The sequence below is a fragment of the Oncorhynchus tshawytscha genome, linkage group LG08 (genome assembly GCF_018296145.1).
Source record: "Oncorhynchus tshawytscha isolate Ot180627B linkage group LG08, Otsh_v2.0, whole genome shotgun sequence".
NCBI classification, from domain to species: Eukaryota; Metazoa; Chordata; class Actinopteri; order Salmoniformes; family Salmonidae; genus Oncorhynchus; species Oncorhynchus tshawytscha.
The window spans coordinates 87719084-87741583 of record NC_056436.1 but is presented as its reverse complement, the minus strand read 5'-3'; the positions used below and the strand labels follow the sequence as shown (position 1 = coordinate 87741583).

Sequence of the window (22500 nt, the reverse complement as noted above, 5' to 3'; positions counted from 1 at the left end):
CCAAAATACAATACGACAGACCACGTATTCACCCTGCACACCCTAATTGACAAACAAACAAACCAAAACAAAGGCAAAGTCTAATCATGCCTTGTTGATTATTTAAAAGGCTATTTGCGAATGAGAATCTGCTATGCAAACTGATGGAAAGTTGTGTTGGGGGAAAAAACATGCAACATTATAAAATCCATATACACAAACAACAACTGTATGGTTAAAACTGGCAAAAAACACACCGATTTCTTTCCACAGGGCCATGGGGTGAGACAGGGATGCAGCTTGAGCCCCACCCTTTTCAACATATATATTAACAAATTGGAGAGGGCTCTAGAACAGTCTGCAGCACCCGGCCTCACCCTACTAGAATCTGAAGTCAAATGTCTACTGTTTGCTGATGATCTGGTGATTCTGTCACCAACCAAGTAGGGCCTACAGCAGCACCTAGATCTTCTGCACAGATTCTGTCAGACCTGGGCCCTGACAGTAAATCTCAGTAAGACCAAAATAAAGGTGTTCCAATAAAGGTCCAGACACCAGGACCACAAATACAAATTCCATCTAGACATCGTTGCCCTAGAGCACACAAAAAACTATACATACCTTGGCCTGAACATAAGCGCCACAGGTAACTTCCACAAAACTGTGAACGATGTGAGAGACAAGGCAAGAAGGACCTTCTACAAATCTACGCCATCAAAAGGAACATGAAATTCGACATACCTATTAGGATCTGGCTAAAAATACAGTTATAGAACCCATTCCCCTTTATGGTTGTGTGGTCTGTGGTCCGCTCACCAACCAAGAATTCACAAAATGGAACAAACACCAAATTGAGACTCTGCATGCGGAATTCTGCAACAATATATTTTGTGTATAACGTAAAACACAAAATAATGCATGCAGAGCAGAATTGCGCAAATACCCGCTATTTATCAAAATCCAGAAAATAAATTAAATTCTACAACCACCAGATTTGTGTCAGAGAGAGGTTTTTATTCTCTGTTTTGGTTAGGCCAGGGTGTGACGAGGGTGGGCATTCTAGTTTCTTTATTTCTAGAAGAGGACTGGCCACCCCACATAGCCTGGTTCCTCTCTAGGTTTCTTCCTAGGTTTTGGCCTTTCTAGGGAGTTTTTCCTAGCCACCGTGCTTCTACACCTGCATTGCTTGCTGTTTGGGGTTTTAGGCTGGGTTTCTGTACAGCACTTTGAGATATCAGCTGATGTACGAAGGGCTATATAAATAAATTTGATTTGATTGATTTGATTGTTTATTGTATTGTTTGTATGCCAATAAAGCCCCTTAAATTGATTTTCATCCCGTTTGTCCTCTTCTCGTCAAAATACAGTCTTCTTCTTCTTCTCTGATGTTACCTCTCTCAACATCGGCTGTTCTGTTCTGACTGGATTTATAATAGTGGATCTGTGAGGGGCAGGGAGGCAGGGAGGCAGAGGCAGGGAGGCAGGGAGGAGGGACATGACAGTTAAATAATCCACAGAGGGTTTTGATTGGCAGAGCAGCTGCCTATCAAAACAGGAGCTCAGTGGTTTGACAGGTACTGCTTTGTGTGTCTGGCCCCAAGGAACATCTCACCAGATGCATTTTCACAGTCAGTGTGCTCAAACAAATATCAAATCACAGCCCTCCTACAGTCACTAGCAGTAACTAGCAGTAACTAGCAGTAACTAGCAGTCACTAGCAGTCACTAGCAGTCACTAGCAGTCACTAGCAGTAACTAGCAGTAACTAGCAGTAACTAGCAGTCACTAGCAGTAACTAGCAGTCACTAGCAGTAACTAGCAGTAACTAGCAGTCACTAGCAGACACTAGCAGTCACTAGCAGTCACTAGCAGTCACTAGCAGTCACTAGCAGTCACTAGCAGTAACTAGCAGTCACTAGCAGTAACTAGCAGTCACTAGCAGTCACTAGCAGTAACTAGCAGTCACTAGCAGTCACTAGCAGTAACTAGCAGTCACTAGCAGTAACTAGCAGTAACTAGCAGTCAACCATGAGAGGAGAACTGGGTTGGGAAGGTGGATAATGTATTGTGAGAGAGAGAGAGAGAGAGAGAGAGGAAAAAAAGCCCCCTGGTGTCAATTCAGGTGGGATAAGTGTGTGTGTCACAGCTGTGTGTAAGTTGACTATGCAAACAATTGGTTACAATTTGGGGTTTTCAACACTTTAATGTTTCTTATAAAAAGAAGTGATTCAGTCAGTCAGTCAGGCCAGTACTTTAGTCTCCTCAACTTGTTCAACAGCCACACCATTCATTACCAGATTCAGGTCTAGAACATAAGGAATTATTTGTACCAAATACGATCGGAAGTTTACATTCACCATTCACATATATGTTACCTGATATCTGTTATCTGATATCTGTTATCTGATATCTGTTATCTGTTACCTGATATCTGTTATCTGTTATATGTTATCTGTTATTTGTTATCTGTTACCTGATATGTGTTAACTGATATATGTGATCTGTTATCTGATATCTGATACAGTTGAAGTCAGAAGTGTACATACACCTTAGCCAAATACATTTAAATGCAGTTTTTTCCACAATTCCTGACATTTAATCCTAGTAAAAACACCCTGTCTTGTACAGATGAATGTGGTACCTTCAGGCGTTTGGAAATTGCTCCCAATGATGAACCAGACTTGTGGAGGTCTACAATCTTTTTTCTAAGGTCTGATTTCTTTTGATTTTACCCTGATGTCAAGCAAAGAGGCACTGAGTTTGAATGTAGGCCTTGAAATACATCCACAGGTACACCTCCAATTGACTCAAATGATGTCAATTGGACTATCAGAATTTTACCTACTGAAATTGTGATACAGTGAATTATAAGTGAAATAATCTGTCTGTCAACAATTGTTGGAAAAATGACTTGTGTCAATGCACAAAGTAGATGTCCTAACCGACTTGCCAAAACTATAATTTGTTAACAATACATTTGTGGAGTGTTTGAAAAACTAGTTTTAATGACTCCAACCTAAGTGTATGTAAACTTCTGACTTCAACTTTAACTATGTATAAACAGGATACAGTGGTGGTCAGTGTCGCTTAAAACAATAAAACATGTTTAATGAGCACGGCCTTAATTCTGTTACAGCAGAAATACTTTTTTTTACTTGACTCTCATTCATTATTCCATTCACCCAGTTCAATTTAACATTGATATGTTTAGGTTACTGCATGATACTCACATGTTCCCTTTACCCAGCATGACGTTGCTACAACCTGGACTATGAAGTTCACAACGTACTGTAGGTGCAGGTCGAGAGACTTTTCAGTAATCAAGGTGACAGACAGTGACACATTCACACAGTCTTGCCTGCATCTAGAGTGTAAAATCATTAGTCCAACAGTTGCAAACAAGAGTTTCTATCTAGTTTCCATCTAATAGAACTAACACATTGGGCTCCCAAGTGGCATATCTCAGTGCTAGAGGCGTCACTACAGACCCTGGTTCGATTCCAGGCTGCATCACAACCGGTCGTGATTGAGAGTCCCATAGGGCGCCGCACAATTGGCCCAGTGTTGCCCGGGTTTAGGGTTTGGCCGGTTTCGGCCATCATTGTAAATAAGAACTTGTTCTTAAATTGACATGCCTAGTTAAATTTTTTAAAAAATACGAAAAGGGAAGGAAATAATTAAATAAAAAATGTGTTAACCCGTTACAATAGCACAGTTAATAAAACTAAAAAGCTTTTGTTTGATAGTGGAGAGGAGGACGAGAGTACGTGTCACGATCGTCATAATGATTGTCGCAGTGCGTAGAGTTCCAGATATTTTACTTAATAGAAACTCACCAAACAAAACAAACGAAACGTACCACGAAGCACAATGAGGAAAATGGGAAATATGGATCCCCAATCAGAAACAACGATAAACATCTGTCTCTGATTGGGAACCATACCAGATCAACATAAACCATTAATAACCTAGATGACCCACCCTAGTCACTATCACGCCCGAACCAACATAGAGAACTTAACAGCTCTCATGGTCAGGACGTGACAGTACCCCCCCCCCTCCCAATAGGGGAGGGTCCGGATGGGCATCTACCGTCGGGGGTGGCTCCGGGGCGGGGCGAAGTAGCCACTCCTCTCGCAGATACGACGTCTTCCTCCATGGCGGCTCTTGTGCAGGGATCATCGCCGGAAGCTCTGTACAGTGGATCCTCGTCAAAAGAACCGGACCATGGATCGTCGCCCGTGGCTCCGCACCATGAATCGTTTCTGGAGGAAACGGACCGTAGACCGTCTCAGGAGGTTCCGGACCGTAGACCGTCTCAGGAGGTTCCGGACCGTGGACCGTCGTTGGAGGTTCCGGACTGTGGACCGTCGTTGGAGGTTCCGGACCGTAGACCGTCTCAGGAGGTTCCGGACCGTGGACCGTCGTTGGAGGTTCCGGACTGTGGACCGTCGTTGGAGGTTCCGGACTGTGGACCGTCGTTGGAGGTTCCGGACTGTGGGCCGTCGCTGGAAGCTCTGGACTGGAAACTGTCGCCAAAAGCTCTGGACTGGGGATCGCACTGGAGGCCTGATGTGTGGGACCGGTACAGGTGGCACCGGGCTGTTGACACGCATCTCAGGGCGAGTGCGAGGAGCAGGAGCAGGAACAGGACGGACCTGACTGGGAACACGCACTTGAGGGAGAGTGCGAGGAGCAGGAACAGGACGTACCGGGCTGTGGAGACGTACTGGAGACCTGGTGCCGGCTTCAATTGTTCCGGAACTTTAACCCACTTCTCAGGACGAGTACAGGGAGCTGACTCAGGTGGCACCAGACTGACAACACGTTCCTTTATTCCAAATCCGTGCATCCTCCATCAACTCAACAACTCTCCCATTTCTCTCTACTCCAAATTCTCCTTCTCCCAGACTGGCTCTGGTTCACACCTCGGCTCTGCCGACTACTCCCCCCCAAAATATTGGGGTTTCTGTGGCCTACCTCCCCGACATCGTCTCTGTCCCTCCTTCGCTGCTTCCGCCTGCTTCCACGGCAGAATAGTGTCAAAATAGTGTCTGTGAGTATAAAATAACTGATATTGCAGGCGAAAACCTGAGAAAAATCAAACCAGGAAGTGTTCTCTATTTTGAAACCCCTGTCTTTCTATGCATCCCTATTGCCCGTTGAAAGGGATATCAACCAGATTTTTACAGTTTTGGAAACTTTAGAGTGTTTTCTATCCTAAGCTGTCAATTATATGCATATTCTAGCATCTGGCCCTGAGAAATAGGCAGTTTACTTTGGGAACGTTATTTTTCCAAAAATAAAAATAGTGCCCCCTAGCTTCAATAGGTTATTAACAACAAGCTAAAATGTGTTTTGCTATATTGCACTTGTGATTTCATGAAGATGAAATATTTTTATTAATTTAATTTGAATTTGGCGCTCTGCAATTCAGCCGTGGTTGACGAAAATGATCCCGCTAACGGGATGGGTGCATCAAGAAGTTAGCTCAGTGCGGATGTTGCCTGTAATTCCTGGCTTCTGGTTGGGATATGTACTTACTGTTACTGTAGGATGAGAGAAAGAGAGATTTGGAGAGCTAGATAGGGAGAGAGAGACAGAGACAAAAGAGAGACAGAAAGACAGAGACAGAGAGAAAGACAAACATGCATGGAGACACAGAGAGACAGAGACACAGAAAGACAGAGACACAGAGAGACAGACAGAGACAGAAAGAGAGAGAGAGTGATAGGCACACAGAAAGACAGATATACAGCAACAGAGACATGCAGACAGAGACAGATAGACAGAAAGACAGGGAGACAGGAAGACATAGGCACAGAGACACGAAGAGACAAAGAGAAAAATACAGACAGAGAGACAGAGAGACAGCAAAAGATAGACAAACAAACAGATACAGGGAGAAAGAGAGACAGACACAGGGATACAGGGAGAAAGAAACAGGGAGACAGATAGACAGGGAGACAGAGACACAAAGAGACAGACAGACAGTGACACACATAGATACAGAGAGACAGCGACAGATAGACAGAGAGACAGAGAGACCGACATAGAGAGACACTGAGACAGAGAGACATTGAGACAGAGAGACAGACACAGGGAGGCAGAGAGACAGATGGACAGACAGGAAGAGAGATGGAAAAATAGAGATGGGAAAGGCACAGAAAGAGAGAGTGGTAGTATGGAGGGATGGACACCTCTCAACTCCAGCTCAAACCTCAACTCCAGTGTAAAAGGAGGACCAGAACATAAACAGGTCTAATGTTTTAATTCCCTCCTCCTCCATTAAAACCCCAAAATGCATCTTGTTTCTACATTATGACTCAGTTGGCAGATGGTCTTATCCTGGGAGACGCAGCGTTACAACAAGACCGTATGAGCACGGAGGGAGGAGCAGCGTTTTACATAAAATAAATTACATTTCTTTGTCATTCATTAGACCTAACAGGTGTAAGATCAATATTTTCTGTGTCAAAATCAAGATATTCTGAGTCAAAATCAAGATATTCTGAGTCAAAATCAAGATAATTTGAGTTTCAGATATGTCTGCTATAGCATGCAGGTGCGCTATGGACATACATTAAATATGTAGCTCCATCCTGTCACGGGATTCTTCTGTTGAAGTAGAGGCAGACCAAAACGCAGCGTGGTTATTGTGATACATCTTTAATAAAGATGAAAATAGAACAATATACAAAAACAAGAGCCGTGAAAAACCGAAAACAGCCCTATCTGGTGTAACCAACACAAAGACAGGAACAATCACCCACAAAACCCAACACCAAACAGGCTACCTAAATGTGGCTCCCAATCAGAGACAATGACTTACACCTGCCTCTGATTGAGAACCATATCAGGCCCAAACACAGAAACAGACAAACTAGACATCCAACATAGAATGCCCACTCAGATCACACCCTGACCAAACTAAACATAGAAACATACAAAGCAAACTATGGTCAGGATGTGACACATCCTCATGTATGACGCCATCATGGTAATTGGTGTGTGATGAGATTTCAGTATGCCTCAGAAATGTGCTGAGTGTTCAGATATGTAGGTTTACCTTCCTTGGGCCGTCCACTACTGTATGCTGCAGGTTGTTTCTGGGAATGCTGTCAGTATGTGTGTGTGTGTGTTTGTGTCTCTATTGAATGTTTACATTTACAAACCCCTCCCTCAGATGACCTTAAACTCCCCTGCCTTCAGACTAAACCCTCTTCAGTCAGATTACCTTAAACTCCCCTGCCTTCAGACTAAACCCTCTTCAGTCAGATTACCTTAAACTCCCCTGCCTTCAGACTAAACCCTCTTCAGTCAGATTACCTTAAACTCCCCTGCCTTCAGACTAAACCCTCTTCAGTCAGATTACCTTAAACTCCCCTGCCTTCAGACTAAACCCTCTTCAGTCAGATTACCTTAAACTCCCCTGCCTTCAGACTAAACCCTCTTCAGTCAGATTACCTTAAACTCCCCTGCCTTCAGACTAAACCCTCTTCAGTCAGATTACCTTAAACTCCCCTGCCTTCAGACTAAACCCTCTTCAGTCAGATTACCTTAAACTCCCTGCCTTCAGACTAAACCCTCTTCAGTCAGATTACCTTAAACTCCCTGCCTTCAGACTAAACCCTCTTCAGTCAGATTACCTTAAACTCCCCTGCCTTCAGACTAAACCCTCGTCAACCAGAGTACCTTAAACTCCCCTGCCTTCAGACTAAACCCTCTTCAGTCAGATTACCTTAAACTCCCCTGCCTTCAGACTAAACCCTCTTCAGTCAGATGACCTTAAACTCCCCTGCCTTCAGACTAAACCCTCGTCAACCAGATTACCTTAAACTCCCCTGCCTTCAGACTAAACCCTCTTCAGTCAGATTACCTTAAACTCCCCTGCCTTCAGACTAAACCCTCTTCAGTCAGATTACCTTAAACTCCCCTGCCTTCAGACTAAACCCTCTTCAGTCAGATTACCTTAAACTCCCCTGCCTTCAGACTAAACCCTCTTCAGTCAGATTACCTTAAACTCCCCTGCCTTCAGACTAAACCCTCTTCAGTCAGATGACCTTAAACTCCCCTGCCTTCAGACTAAACCCTCTTCAGTCAGAGTACCTTAAACTCCCCTGCCTTCAGACTAAACCCTCGTCACCCAGATTACCTTAAACTCCCTGCCTTCAGACTAAACCCTCTTCAGTCAGAGTACCTTAAACTCCCCTGCCTTCAGACTAAACCCTCGTCACCCAGATTACCTTAAACTCCCCTGCCTTCAGACTAAACCCTCTTCAGTCAGATTACCTTAAACTCCCCTGCCTTCAGACTAAACCCTCTTCAGTCAGATGACCTTAAACTCCCCTGCCTTCAGACTAAACCCTCTTCAGTCAGATGACCTTAAACTCCCCTGCCTTCAGACTAAACCCTCTTCAGTCAGATTACCTTAAACTCCCTGCCTTCAGACTAAACCCTCTTCAGTCAGATTACCTTAAACTCCCCTGCCTTCAGACTAAACCCTCTTCAGTCAGATTACCTTAAACTCCCCTGCCTTCAGACTAAACCCTCTTCAGTCAGATTACCTTAAACTCCCCTGCCTTCAGACTAAACCCTCTTCAGTCAGATTACCTTAAACTCCCCTGCCTTCAGACTAAACCCTCGTCACCCAGAGTACCTTAAACTCCCCTGCCTTCAGACTAAACCCTCGTCACCCAGAGTACCTTAAACTCCCCTGCCTTCAGACTAAACCCTCGTCACCCAGAGTACCTTAAACTCCCCTGCCTTCAGACTAAACCCTCGTCACCCAGAGTACCTTAAACTCCCCTGCCTTCAAACTAAACCCTCGTCACCCAGATTACCTTAAACTCCCTGCCTTCAGACTAAACCCTCTTCAGTCAGATTACCTTAAACTCCCCTGCCTTCAGACTAAACCCTCGTCACCCAGAGTACCTTAAACTCCCTGCCTTCAGACTAAACCCTCGTCACCCAGATTACCTTAAACTCCCCTGCCTTCAAACTAAACCCTCGTCACCCAGATTACCTTAAACTCCCCTGCCTTCAGACTAAACCCTCGTCACCCAGATTACCTTAAACTCCCCTGCCTTCAAACTAAACCCTCGTCACCCAGATTACCTTAAACTCCACTGCCTTCAGACTAAACCCTTTTCAGTCAGATTACCTTAAACTCCCCTGCCTTCAAACTAAACCCTCGTCACCCAGATTACCTTAAACTCCTCTGCCTTCCAACTAAACCTTTGTCAGATGGAGAGTCAGCAGGGACCAATAGTGCCTACGTTAGAATGAAGGGAGAGAGAGCTATGGAGGCGGGAGGGAGGGAGGAGGGAGAAGGGAGGAGGGAGGGAGAGCGGTATGTAGGAGAGAGAGGGAGGAGGGTGAAGGGAGAAGGGAGAAGGGAGGAGGGAGGAGGGAGGGAGAGCGGTATGTAGGAGGGAGGGAGGGAGAAGGGAGGAGGGAGGGAGAGCGGTATGGAGGAGGGAGGAAGGGAGGAGGGAGGAAGAGCGGTATGTAGGAGGGAGGAGGGAGAAGGGAGGAGGGAGGAAGAGCGGTATGGAGGAGGGAGGAGGGAGAAGGGAGGAGGGAGAAGGGAGGAGGGAGAAGGGAGGAGGGAGAGGGAGGAGGGAGAAGGGAGGAGGGAGAAGGGAGGAGGGAGAAGGGAAGAGGGAGAAGGGAGAAGGGAGAAGGGAGAAGGGAGGAGGGAGAAGGGAGGAGGGAGAAGGGAGGAGGGAGAAGGGAGAAGGGAGGAGGGAGGAGGGAGAAGGGAGAAGGGAGAAGGGAGAAGGGAGAAGGGAGGAGGGAGGAGGGAGGAGGGAGAAGGGAGGAGGGAGAAGGGAGGAGGGAGAAGGGAGGAGGGAGAAGGGAGGAGGGAGGAAGAGCGGTATGGAGAAGGGAGAAGGGAGGAGGGAGAAGGGAGGAGGGAGAAGGGAGAAGGGAGAAGGGAGAAGGGAGGAGGGAGAAGGGAGGAGGGAGGAAGAGCGGTATGGAGAAGGGAGAAGGGAGGAGGGAGAAGGGAGGAGGGAGAGGGAGGAGGGAGAAGGGAGGAGGGAGAAGGGAGGAGGGAGAAGGGAGAAGGGAGAAGGGAGGAGGGAGAAGGGAGAAGGGAGAAGGGAGGAGGGAGAAGGGAGAAGGGAGAAGGGAGAAGGGAGGAGGGAGAAGGGAGGAGGGAGAAGGGAGGAGGGAGAAGGGAGAAGGGAGAAGGGAGAAGGGAGAAGGGAGGAGGGAGGAGGGAGAAGGGAGGAGGGAGGAAGAGCGGTATGGAGGAGGGAGAAGGGAGGAGGGAGGAGGGAGAAGGGAGGAGGGAGGAGGGAGAAGGGAGGAGGGAGAAGGGAGGAGGGAGAAGGGAGGAGGGATAGGGAGGAGGGAGAAGGGAGGAGGGAGAAGGGAGGAGGGAGAAGGGAGAGGGGAGGAGGGAGAAGGGAGGAGGGAGAAGGGAGGAGGGAGAGGGGAGGAGGGAGGAGGGAGGAGGGAGAAGGGAGGAGGGAGAAGGGAGGAGGGAGAAGGAGGAGGGAGAAGGGAGGAGGGAGAAGGGAGGAGGGAGAAGGGAGGGGAGGGAGAAGGGAGGAGGGAGAAGGGAGAAGGGAGAAGGGAGAAGGGAGGAGGGAGGAGGGAGAAGAGAGGAGGGAGAAAGAGCGGTATGGAGGAGGGAGGAGGGAGAAGGGAGAAGGGAGGAGGGAGAAGGGAGGAGGGAGAAGAGAGGAGGGAGGAAGAGCGGTATGGAGGAGGGAGGAGGGAGAAGGGAGGAGGGAGGAGGGAGAGGGAGGAGGGTGAAGGGAGAAGGGAGGAGGGAGGAGGGAGAAGGGAGGAGGGAGAAGGGAGAAGGGAGGAGGGAGAGGGAGAAGGGAGAAGGGAGGAGGGAGAAGGGAGGAGGGAGGAAGAGCAGTATGGAGGAGGGAGGGAGGGAGGGAGGGAGGGAGGGAGGGAGGGAGGGAGGGAGGGAGGGAGGGAGGGAGGGAGGGAGGGAGGGAGGGAGGGAGGGAGGGAGGGAGGGAGGGAGGGAGGGAGGGAGAGAGCTATGGAGGAGGGGGAGGGAGAAGGGAGGGAGAGCGGTATGGAGGAGGGAGGAGGGAGAAGGGAGGAGGGAGAGGGAGGAGGGAGAAGGGAGGAGGGAGGGAGAGAGCTATGGAGGAGGGAGGGAGAGAGCTATGGAGGAGGGGGAGGGAGGGAGAGAGCTATAGAAGAGGGGGAGGGAGGAGGGAGAGAGCTATGGAGGGACGAAGAATGTTGGCCTTCTAGGCAAAGTTGCAAAGAAAAAGTCATATCTCAGACTGTCCAATAAAAAAAAGAAGATTCAGATGGGAAAACAAACACAGACACTGGACAAAGCAGGATTTGAAAAAACTGTTATGGAGAGGAGGGAGAGCGGTATGGAGGAGGGAGGAGGGAGGGAGGGAGGGAGAGAACTATGGAGGAGGGAGGGAGAGAACTATGGAGGAGAGAGGCGGGAAGGAGAGAGGTTTGGAGGAGGGAGGAGGGAAGGAGAGAGGTATGGAGGAGGGAGAAGAGAGGAGGGAAGGAGAGAGTTATGGAGGAGGGAGGAGGGAGGGAGGAGTGTGTGTGTGTGTGTGTGTGTGTGTGTGTGTGTCATCCCATGCAGGTGTGGGCCCAGGTGTGTTAGACAGATAAAGAGATGGAGGCCATCTGACAGAGGTCCAGTCCCTCTCTACCCTCAGGGAACTGGAAAAACATAACACACACCTTCAGTCTCTGTAACTACAGGCTGTGGGCTTTCCCTGTTCTACCAGTCTGTCAATCACCTGTTCTACCAGTCTGTCAATCACCTGTTCTACCAGTCTGTCAATCACCTGTTCTACCAGTCTGTCAATCACCTGTTCTGTCTGTCTGTCAATCACCTGTTCTACCAGTCTGTCAATCACCTGTTCTGTCTGTCAATCACCTGTTCTACCAGTTTGTCAATCACCTGTTCTGTCTGTCAATCACCTGTTCTACCAGTCTGTCAATCACCTGTTCTACCAGTCTGTCAATCACCTGTTCTACCAGTCTGTCAATCACCTGTTCTGTCTGTCAATCACCTGTTCTACCAGTCTGTCAATCATCTGTTCTATCAGTCTGTCAATCACCTGTTCTACCAGTCTGTCAATCACCTGTTCTACCAGTCTGTCAATCACCTGTTCTATCAGTCTGTCAATCACCTGTTCTACCAGTCTGTCAATCACCTGTTCTACCAGTCTGTCAATCACCTGTTCAGTCTATCAATCACCTGTTCAGTCTATCAATCACCTGTTCTACCAGTCTGTCAATCACCTGTTCTGTCTGTCAATCACCTGTTCTATCTGTCAATCACCTGTTCTACCAGTCTGTCAATCACCTGTTCTACCAGTCTGTCAATCACCTGTTCAGTCTATCAATCACCTGTTCTACCAGTCTATCAATCACCTGTTCTACCAGTCTGTCAATCACCTGTTCTACCAGTCTATCAATCACCTGTTCTACCAGTCTATCAATCACCTGTTCTACCAGTCTATCAATCACCTGTTCTACCAGTCTATCAATCACCTGTTCTACCAGTCTATCAATCACCTGTTCTACCAGTCTATCAATCACCTGTTCTACCAGTCTATCAATCACCTGTTCTACCAGTCTATCAATCACCTGTTCTACCAGTCTATCAATCACCTGTTCTACCAGTCTGTCACTCACCTGTTCTACCAGTCTGTCAATCACCTGTTCTATCAGTCTGTCAATCACCTGTTCTATCAGTCTGTCACTCACCTGTTCTACCAGTCTGTCAATCACCTGTTCTACCAGTCTGTCAATCACCTGTTCTACCAGTCTGTCAATCACCTGTTCTACCAGTCTGTCAATCACCTGTTCTACCAGTCTGTCAATCACCTGTTCTATCAGTCTGTCACTCACCTGTTCTATCAGTCTATCAATCACCTGTTCTATCAGTCTGTCAATCACCTGTTCTGTCTGTCAATCACCTGTTCTACCAGTCTGTCAATCACCTGTTCTATCAGTCTATCAATCACCTGTTCTATCAGTCTGTCAATCACCTGTTCAGTCTGTCAATCACCTGTTCAGTCTATCAATCACCTGTTCTACCAGTCTGTCAATCACCTGTTCTACCAGTCTATCAATCACCTGTTCTATCAGTCTATCAATCACCTGTTCTATCAGTCTATCAATCACCTGTTCTACCAGTCTGTCAATCACCTGTTCTACCAGTCTGTCAATCACCTGTTCTATCAGTCTGTCACTCACCTGTTCTACCAGTCTGTCAATCACCTGTTCTATCAGTCTATCAATCACCTGTTCTATCAGTCTATCAATCACCTGTTCTACCAGTCTGTCAATCACCTGTTCTACCAGTCTGTCAATCACCTGTTCTATCAGTCTGTCACTCACCTGTTCTACCAGTCTATCAATCACCTGTTCTATCAGTCTGTCAATCACCTGTTATACCAGTCTGTCAATCACCTGTTCTACCAGTCTATCAATCACCTGTTCTATCAGTCTGTCAATCACCTGTTCTACCAGTCTGTCAATCACCTGTTCTGTCTGTCAATCACCTGTTCTACCAGTCTGTCAATCACCTGTTCTACCAGTCTGTCAATCATCTGTTCTACCAGTCTGTCAATCACCTGTTCTACCAGTCTGTCAATCACCTGTTCTACCAGTCTGTCAATCACCTGTTCTACCAGTCTGTCAATCACCTGTTCTAATTGATCCCCTTGTCTGCTGGAGAGATAAAGAACCATGACGAACACAGGGGTACTGGTAAATAGGATGGCCGTTTCCTGTAAATATGATGGGCGTTTCCTGTTTATAGGATGGGCGTTTCCTGTTTATAGGATGGGCGTTTCCTGTTTATAGGATGGGCGTTTCCTGTTTATAGGATGGGCGTTTCCCATAAACAGGATGGGCGTTTCCTGTTTATAGGATGGGCGTTTCCTGTTTATAGGATGGGCGTTTCCTGTAAATAGGATGGGCGTTTCCTGTTTATAGGATGGGCGTTTCCTGTTTATAGGATGGGCGTTTCCTGTAAATAGGATGGGCGTTTCCTGTTTATAGGATGGGCGTTTCCTGTTTATAGTATGGGCGTTTCCTGTTTATAGGATGGGCGTTTCCTGTAAATAGGATGGGCGTTTCCTGTTAATAGGATGGGCGTGTCCTGCTGGGACTCTGCTGCTGAGCAACCTTACTGTCTACATTATCATGGGTGGGTCTGACTCTATTGTTTTATTTATCACAGATTATTTAAATACGTCAGGTTGTTCATTTAGAAATCTACTTTAAGAACTTGTGTGAATGAATGAATTATCATGTTTTCAAACTGTGAACACCTGTGGTTGGAACACACAATCCCTACCAGGTTTATTTCTGTGTACAGCTGATGCTGTTGTTGATTTGTAAGGTGCTTTCTTTTTTTTACTAGGGGTGATAGATCAGCTTTAATGTTGCAGATAGATTGTCTCTTATGTCAATGTAATTGATCACATTTAAACTGTACCAGTCAAAAGTTTGGACTGATCTACTCATTCCAGGGTATTCCTTTATTTTTTTTTAAAACTATTTTCTACATTGTAGAATAAAAATGAGACATCAAAACTATGAAATAACACATATGGTATCAGAAAAAGTGTTAAACAAATCTAAATATATTTGAGATTCTTCACCCGTTGCCTTGATGACAGCTTTACACACTCTTGGCATTCTCTCAACCAGCCTCATGAGGTTGTCACCTGGAATGCATTTCAATTAACAGGTGTGCCTTGTTAAAAGTACATTTATAGAATGTATGTTCTTCTTAATGCGTTTGTGCCAGTCAGTTGTATTGTGACAAGGTAGGGGTTGGTATACAGCCCTTTCAGCCCATATAATGGCAAGACCAGCTCAAATAAGCAAAGATAAATCATTGTCTATCATTACTTTAACCCTCCTGCTGTGTTCTGGTCGAATTGGACCGATTTACAAGTTGAATGTAGTTCATTTAATCTGATTGTCATAAGGTCACATGACTTTGTCCACACAGGGCATCTGAACACACAACATACATTTAGATGATTTTCATTACATTTGACATTTTTCATTACACATTAGAAATGAATGGGTGAGACTGCAATTAGTGAATAAAATTGAGTTCAGGTACATGCCCGCTCATCAGACTTCCTCTCCCAGACCCCCACATGCATGTGTGTTTCAGCACACACACACGCACACACACCTCACACCCCTTCTTGGCTTCCATGGGGTACGGGAACCACACCTGTTGACAATCGCAACATTGTTTCAATAATATATAGAACTCTTCTCGCAGCTCTGGTATAAAAAGCTTTGAGGCCTTGCTCACAATTCATTCTGTTGTAGCACAATGACCAAACGATATACTGTATGTGAGGCTCTTGATCCTATCTTTGATCATGACACTGGTGAGGAGGAGAGAGTCCTTGTTAAACTTTGACACAAAGTAGTCTGTGATAAATAGCACAACATCTTTCATCTGAGTATTTGTTATAGTCAAAATAATCCATACATTCTGCTTTTTTTTAAACTCAAAAACGAGTTGTATGAGATCAGGTCAATGAGGCCTACAGGCCAAAAATAGTTGTATGAGCTCAGGTCAATGAGGCCTACAGGCCATAAATAGTTGTATGAGCTCAGGTCAATGAGGCCTACAGGCCATAAATAGTTGTATGAGCTCAGGTCAATGAGGCCTACAGGCCATAAATAGTTGTATGAGGTCAGGTCAATGAGGCCTACAGGCCATAAATAGTTGTATGAGTTCAGGTCAATGAGGCCTACAGGCCATAAATAGTTGTATGAGTTCAGGTCAATGAGGTCTACAGGCCATAAATAGTTGTATGAGCTCAGGTTAATGAGGCCTACAGGCCATAAATAGTTGTATGAGTTCAGGTCAATGAGGCCTACAGGCCATAAATAGTTGTATGAGCTCAGGTTAATGAGGCCTACAGGCCATAAATAGTTGTATGAGGTCAGGTCAATGAGGCCTACAGGACATAAATAGTTATATGACCTCAGGTTAATGAGGCCTACAGGCCATAAATAGTTGTATGAGCTCAGGTCAATGAGGCCTACAGGCCATAAATAGTTGTATGAGATCAGGTCAATGAGGCCTACAGACCATAAATAGTTGTATGAGCTCAGGTCAATGAGGCCTACAGGCCATAAATAGTTGTATGAGCTCAGGTCAATGAGGCCTACAGGCCATAAATAGTTGTATGAGCTCAGGTCAATGAGGCCTACAAGACATAAATAGTTGTATGAGCTCAGGTCAATGAGGCCTACAGGACATAAATAGTTGTATGAGCTCAGGTCAATGAGGCCTACAGACCATAAATAGTTGTATGAGCTCAGGTCAATGAGGTCTACAGGCCATAAATAGTTGTATGAGCTCAGGTCAATGAGGCCTACAGGCCATAAATAGTTGTATGAGCTCAGGTCAATGAGGCCTACAGGCCATAAATAGTTGTATGAGCTCAGGTCAATGAGGCCTACAGGCCATAAATAATTGTATGAGCTCAGGTCAATGAGGCCTACAGGACATAAATATCACATAGAAGTTCAAAACTGTAATGTTCACAAGAACTTAAGTTGATAAAAAGATCGAACAAAACATTAGTTGATAATATATGTATTATTATGGATTTATAATCAGCTATGATGGGGGCGGCCATTTTGGACCGGGAACACAGAATTAATGAACATGAAACGAACACAACAGGAGGGTTAAGATATGAAGGTCAGTCAATCCGGAGACTTTCAAGAACTTCAAAAACATCAAGCGCTATGATGAAACTGGCTCTCATGAGGGCCGCCAAAGGAAAGGAAGACCCAGAGTTACCTCTGCTGCAGAGGAGTTAACTGCACCTCAGATTGCAGCACAAATAAATGCTTCACAGAATTCGAGTAACAGACACATCTCACCATCAACTTTTCAAGGAAACCACTACTAAAGGACACCGATAATAAGAAGAGTCTTGCTTGGGCCTAGAAACACAAGCAATGGACAATACACTGGTGAAAATCTGTCCTTCAGTCTGATGAGTCCAAATTAGAGAGTTGTGGTTCCAAACTCTGTGTCTTTGTGAGATGCAGAGTAGGTGAACGGATGATCTCTGCATGTGTGGTTCCCACCGTGAAGCATGGAGGAAGAGGTGTGATGGAGTGGAGGTGCTTTGCTGGTGACACTGTCTGTGATTTATTTAGAATTCAAGGCACACTTAACCAACATGGCTACCACAGCATTCTGCAGTGATACACCATCCCATCTGGTTTGCACTTAGTGGGACTATCATTTGTTTTTCAAAAGTAAAATTACCCAACACGCCTCCAGGCTGTGTAAGGGCTATTTGACCAAGGTGGAGAGTGATGGAGTGCTGCATCAGAGACCTGGCCTCCACAATCACCTGACCTCAACCAAATTGAGATGGTTTGGGATGAGTTGGACCACAGAGGGAAGGGAAATCATCCAAAAACGGGCTCAGTATATGTGGGAACTCCTTCAAGAAGGTTGGAAAAGCATTCCTAGTGAAGCAGTTTGAGAGAATGCCAAGGGTGTGCAAAGCTGTCATCAAGGCAAAGGGTAACTACTTTGAAGAATAAAAAATATATTATATGTTTTGATTTGTTTAACCCTTTTTTGGTTACTACATGATTCCATATGTGTTATATCATAGATTTGATATAGTCAGTGAGGCGTAAAGCACTGCAAGGCCTTATGTGAAGTCCATATACAGTTGTAGTCAGAAGTTGACATACACCTTATAGCCAAATACATTTAGATGCCTTCAATATTATTCTAAAATGTAGAAAATATAAAAAATAAAAAAAAAACATTGAATGAGTGAAGGAGACCAAGGAGACCAAGGAGACCAAGGAGACCAAGGAGGCCAAGGCGACCAAGGAGACCAAGGAGACCAAGGAGACCAAGGAGGCCAAGGCGACCAAGGAGACCAAGGAGACCAAGGAGCCCAAGGAGACCAAGGCGACCAAGGAGACCAAGGAGACCAAGGAGACCAAGGCGACCAAGGAGACCAAGAAGACCAAGGAGGCCAAGGAGACCAAGGCGACCAAGGAGACCAAGGCGACCAAGGAGACCAAGGAGACCAAGGCGACCAAGGAGACCAAGGAGACCAAGGCGGACCAAGGAGGCCAAGGAGACCAAGGAGGCCAAGGCGACCAAGGAGACCAAGGACACCAAGGCGACCAAGGAGACCAAGGAGACCAAGGCGACCAAGGAGACCAAGGAGACCAAGGCGCAGCGTAATTTGAATGAGTGTAACGTGCGTTGTTTGAAGGAGACCAAGGAGAACAAGGCGCAGCGTAATTTGAATGAGTGTAATGTGCGTTGTTTGAAGGAGACCAAGGAGACCAAGGCGCAGCGTAATTTGAATGAGTGTAACGTGCGTTGTTTGAAGGAGACCAAGGCGCAGCGTAATTTGAATGAGTGTAACGTGCGTTGTTTGAAGGAGACCAAGGCGCAGCGTAATTTGTGGTCATCATATTTATTTCAATGAGAACCAGCAACAAAATAACAAAGTGAAACCAAAACGAACATACCGTTCCGTAGGCTACAAGAGCTGTACAAAAACAAGATCCCACAACGTAGGTGGTAAAAAAGGCTGCCTAAGTATGATTTCCAAGCAGTGACAACGATAGACAGCTGCCTCTGATTGGGAACCACACTCGGCCAAACACAAAGAAATACAGAACATAGAATGCCCACCCCACATCACACCCTGACCTCACCAAATAGAGAAATAAAACGACTCTCTAAGGTCAGGGCGTGACAATGAGTAGGTGTGTCCAAACTTTTGACTGGTACTGCATATTTTTTTAACCCTACCACCCGTAATCTCATTGGAGTAACAACAAATCTTAGGATTCTACTTCCAGTTTATAGTACATACTATATATATTTTACAGACACAGTATTTTACAATAGTTATATTTTATTTGTTATTAGTCCCACCCTTCAACTCCCCTCAACCCCTCCCATCTATCTCTGTACACCATCCAATCCCAGCTTTCAGCTCCCCTCAACCCCTCCCATCTATCTCTAAACCCCATCCAGTCCCACCCTTCAGTTCCCCTCAACCCCTCCCATCTATCTCTGAACACCATCCAGTTCCAGCCTTCAGCTCCCCTCAACCCCTCCCATCTATCTCTAAACACCATCCAGTCCCACCCTTCAGTTCCCCTCAACCCCTCCCATCTATCTCTAAACACCATCCAGTCCCACCCTTCAGCTCCCCTCAACCCCTCCCATCTATCTCTAAACACCATCCAGTCCCACCCTTCAGTTCCCCTCAACCTCTCCCATCTATCTCTGAACACCATCCAGTCCCAGCCTTCAGTTCCCCTCAAACCTTCCCATCTATCTCTGAACACCATCCAGTCCCACCCTTCAGTTCCCCTCAACCTCTCCCATCTATCTCTAAACACCATCCAGTCCCAGCCTTCAGTTCCCCTCAAACCTTCCCATCTATTTCTGAACACCATCCAGTCCCACCCTGCAGTTCCCCTCATCCCTTCCCACCTATCTCTGAACACCATCCAGTCCCACCCTTCAGTTCCCCTCAACCCCTCCCATCTATCTCTGAACACCATCCAGTCCCACCCTTCAGTTCCCCTCAACCTCTCCCATCTATCTCTGAACACCATCCAGTCCCACCCTTCAGCTCCCCTCAACCCCTCCCATCTATCTCTGAACACCATCCAGTCCCACCCTTCAGTTCCCCTCAACCCCACCCATCTATCTCTGAACACCATCCAGTCCCAGCCTTCAACTCCCCTCAACCCCTCCCATCTATCTCTGAACACCATCCAGTTTTGATTTCTATTTGCCATATATTTTTCAACTGTACTTTTTTCACAAAAGTTCTTGACGTTGTTATTATCGTTGTCAGATCCTGTGAATGAGCACCATGTTGAGAGTGTCAGTGTGGCTAATAAACCAAGGTGATCTCAGAGAGAGAGAGAGAGAGAGAGAGAGAAAGAGATCTAATTACAGGGAGAAATCATCATCCTCACCAGCACATTGGGCATTATTAATTAATTAATTAATAATTACTGTGCTGAGGCAGTCATTGCTATCAGCTAAGTGTTATCAGATGATGGAAATAATATTAACAACAATAATAATAACAATAATAATAACAATAATAACAATAATAACAATAACAACAGTAATAACAATAATAACAATAATAACAATAATAACAATAATAACAATAATAATAATAATAACAATAATAACAACAATAATAACAATAATAACTACAATAACAGCAATAACAACAATAATAACAATAATAACAATAACAACAGTAATAACAACAATAAAAATAACAACAGTAATAATAATAATAACCACAATAATAATAATAACAATAATAACAACAATAATAACAACAATAATAACAGTAGTAATAATAATAATAATAATAACAACAACAACAATAATAATAACTACAATAATAACAACAATAATAACAACAATAATAACAATAATAATAATAATAATAACAATAATAATAATGATAGTAATAACAATAATAATAATAATAACAACAATAATAATAATAATAATAACAATAATAATAATAATAACAATAATAATAATGATAGTAATAACAATAATAATAATAATAACAATAATAATAATAATGATAATAATAATAACAATAATAACAATAATGACAGTAATAACATTAATAATAATAATAATAACAATAATAATAACAATAATAATAATAATAATAATAATAATGATAGTAATAACAATAATAATAACAATAATAATTATAATAATAATGATAGTAATAACAATAATAATACTAATAATAATAATAATAATAATAATAATAATAATAATGATAGTAATAACAATAATAATAATAACAATAATAATAACAATAACAATAATAATAATAATAACAACAATAATAATAATAATAATGATAATAATAATAATGTAATACTAATAATAACAGTAGTAATAACAATAATAATAATAACAATAATAATAATAATGATAATAATAATAATAATAGTAATACTGATAATAACAATAACAATAACAAAAATAATTGACATCAATGGTCTGCTGCTGGACACAACCCATACTCAGCTAACTGTGGCCACTCATCATACAGCTACTTAGAATGGTAAAGGAGATGTGATGGTTGCAGTGTTAAATTGGTAGCACAATCGGCCTTGGGGAAAACTGTCCTTTGGTTCCTTGGCAAATCATTTGGCATTAGCCTTGGTTATAATGATCATCGTGTCCGATTTCAAAAAGGCTTGATAGCGAAAGCACACCATATGATTATGTTAGGTCAGAGCCTAGTCACAAAAACACATACAGCCATTTGCCAGCCAAAGAGAGGAGTCACAAAAAGCAGCAATAGAGATAAAACTAATCACTAACCTTTGATGGTCTTCATCAGATGACATTCATAGGACTTCATGTTACACAATACATGTATGTTTTGTTCGATAAAGTGCATATTTATTCCCAAAAATCTCAGTTTACATTGGCGTGTTATGTTCAGTAATGTTTTGCTTCCAAAACATCTGGTGATTTTGCAGAGAGCCACATCAATTTACAGAAATAGTCATCATAAACTTCAATATAAGATACAAGTGTTATTCACAGAATTAGAGATATACTTCTCCTTTACTTCTCGGGGATAGGTGGGACGCAATCGTCCAGCCAACATGTCATATTTCAAAAAGGCTTTTCGGCGAAAGCAAACAATGATTATTATCTGAGGGAAGCACCTCCTTAAACAAAAGAGAGAAAACATTTCAACCCTGCAGGCGTGACACAAAACGCAGAAATAAAATATAAATCATGCCTTACATTTGTTGAGCTTCTTTTGTTGGCACTCCAATATGTCCCTTAAACATCACAATTGGTCCTTTTGTTCGATTAATTCCGTCCATATATGTCCAAAATTTCCATTTATTTGGCTCGTTTGATCCAGAAAAACACTGGTTCCAACTTGCGCAACGTCACTACAAAATATCTCAAAAGTTACCTGTAAACTTTGCCAAAATATTTCAAACTACTTTTGTTATACAACTTTAGGTATTTATAAAGTAAATAATCGATAAATTGAAGACGGGATGATCTGTGTTCAATACAAAAAGAAAACAAACTGACGCTACTTTACTAGTTATGCGCCTCTCTCAAACAGTCCACTTGAAGTGACCCTCGTTCAAGATGGCCGGACTTCTTCATTACACAGAGGAAAAACCTCAACCAATTTCTAAAGACTGGTGACATCCAGTGGAAGCGGTAGGAACAGCAGGAAAGTCGATTAGAAATCTGGATTCCCCATGAAACCCCATTGAATAGACAGTGACCTCAAAAAACAAAAATCTGAATGGTTTGTCCTCGGGTTTTCCCCTGCTAAATAAGTTCTGTTATACTCACAGACATGATTCAAACAGTTTTAGAAACTTCAGAGTGTTTTCTATCCAAATCTACTAATGAGTAGCAGGCAGTTGAATTTGGGCACGCTATTCATCC

At 44.1% G+C, this 22500-nt stretch overlaps 1 protein-coding gene across 1 annotated transcript in view; it reads left to right on the top strand.

The window, feature by feature from the left end:
• The window catches only part of LOC121847038 (netrin receptor UNC5A-like), a 275293-nt gene that overhangs the window by 34276 nt on the left and 218517 nt on the right, over positions 1–22500 (top strand). The gene's annotated exons all lie outside the window — the stretch shown is intronic.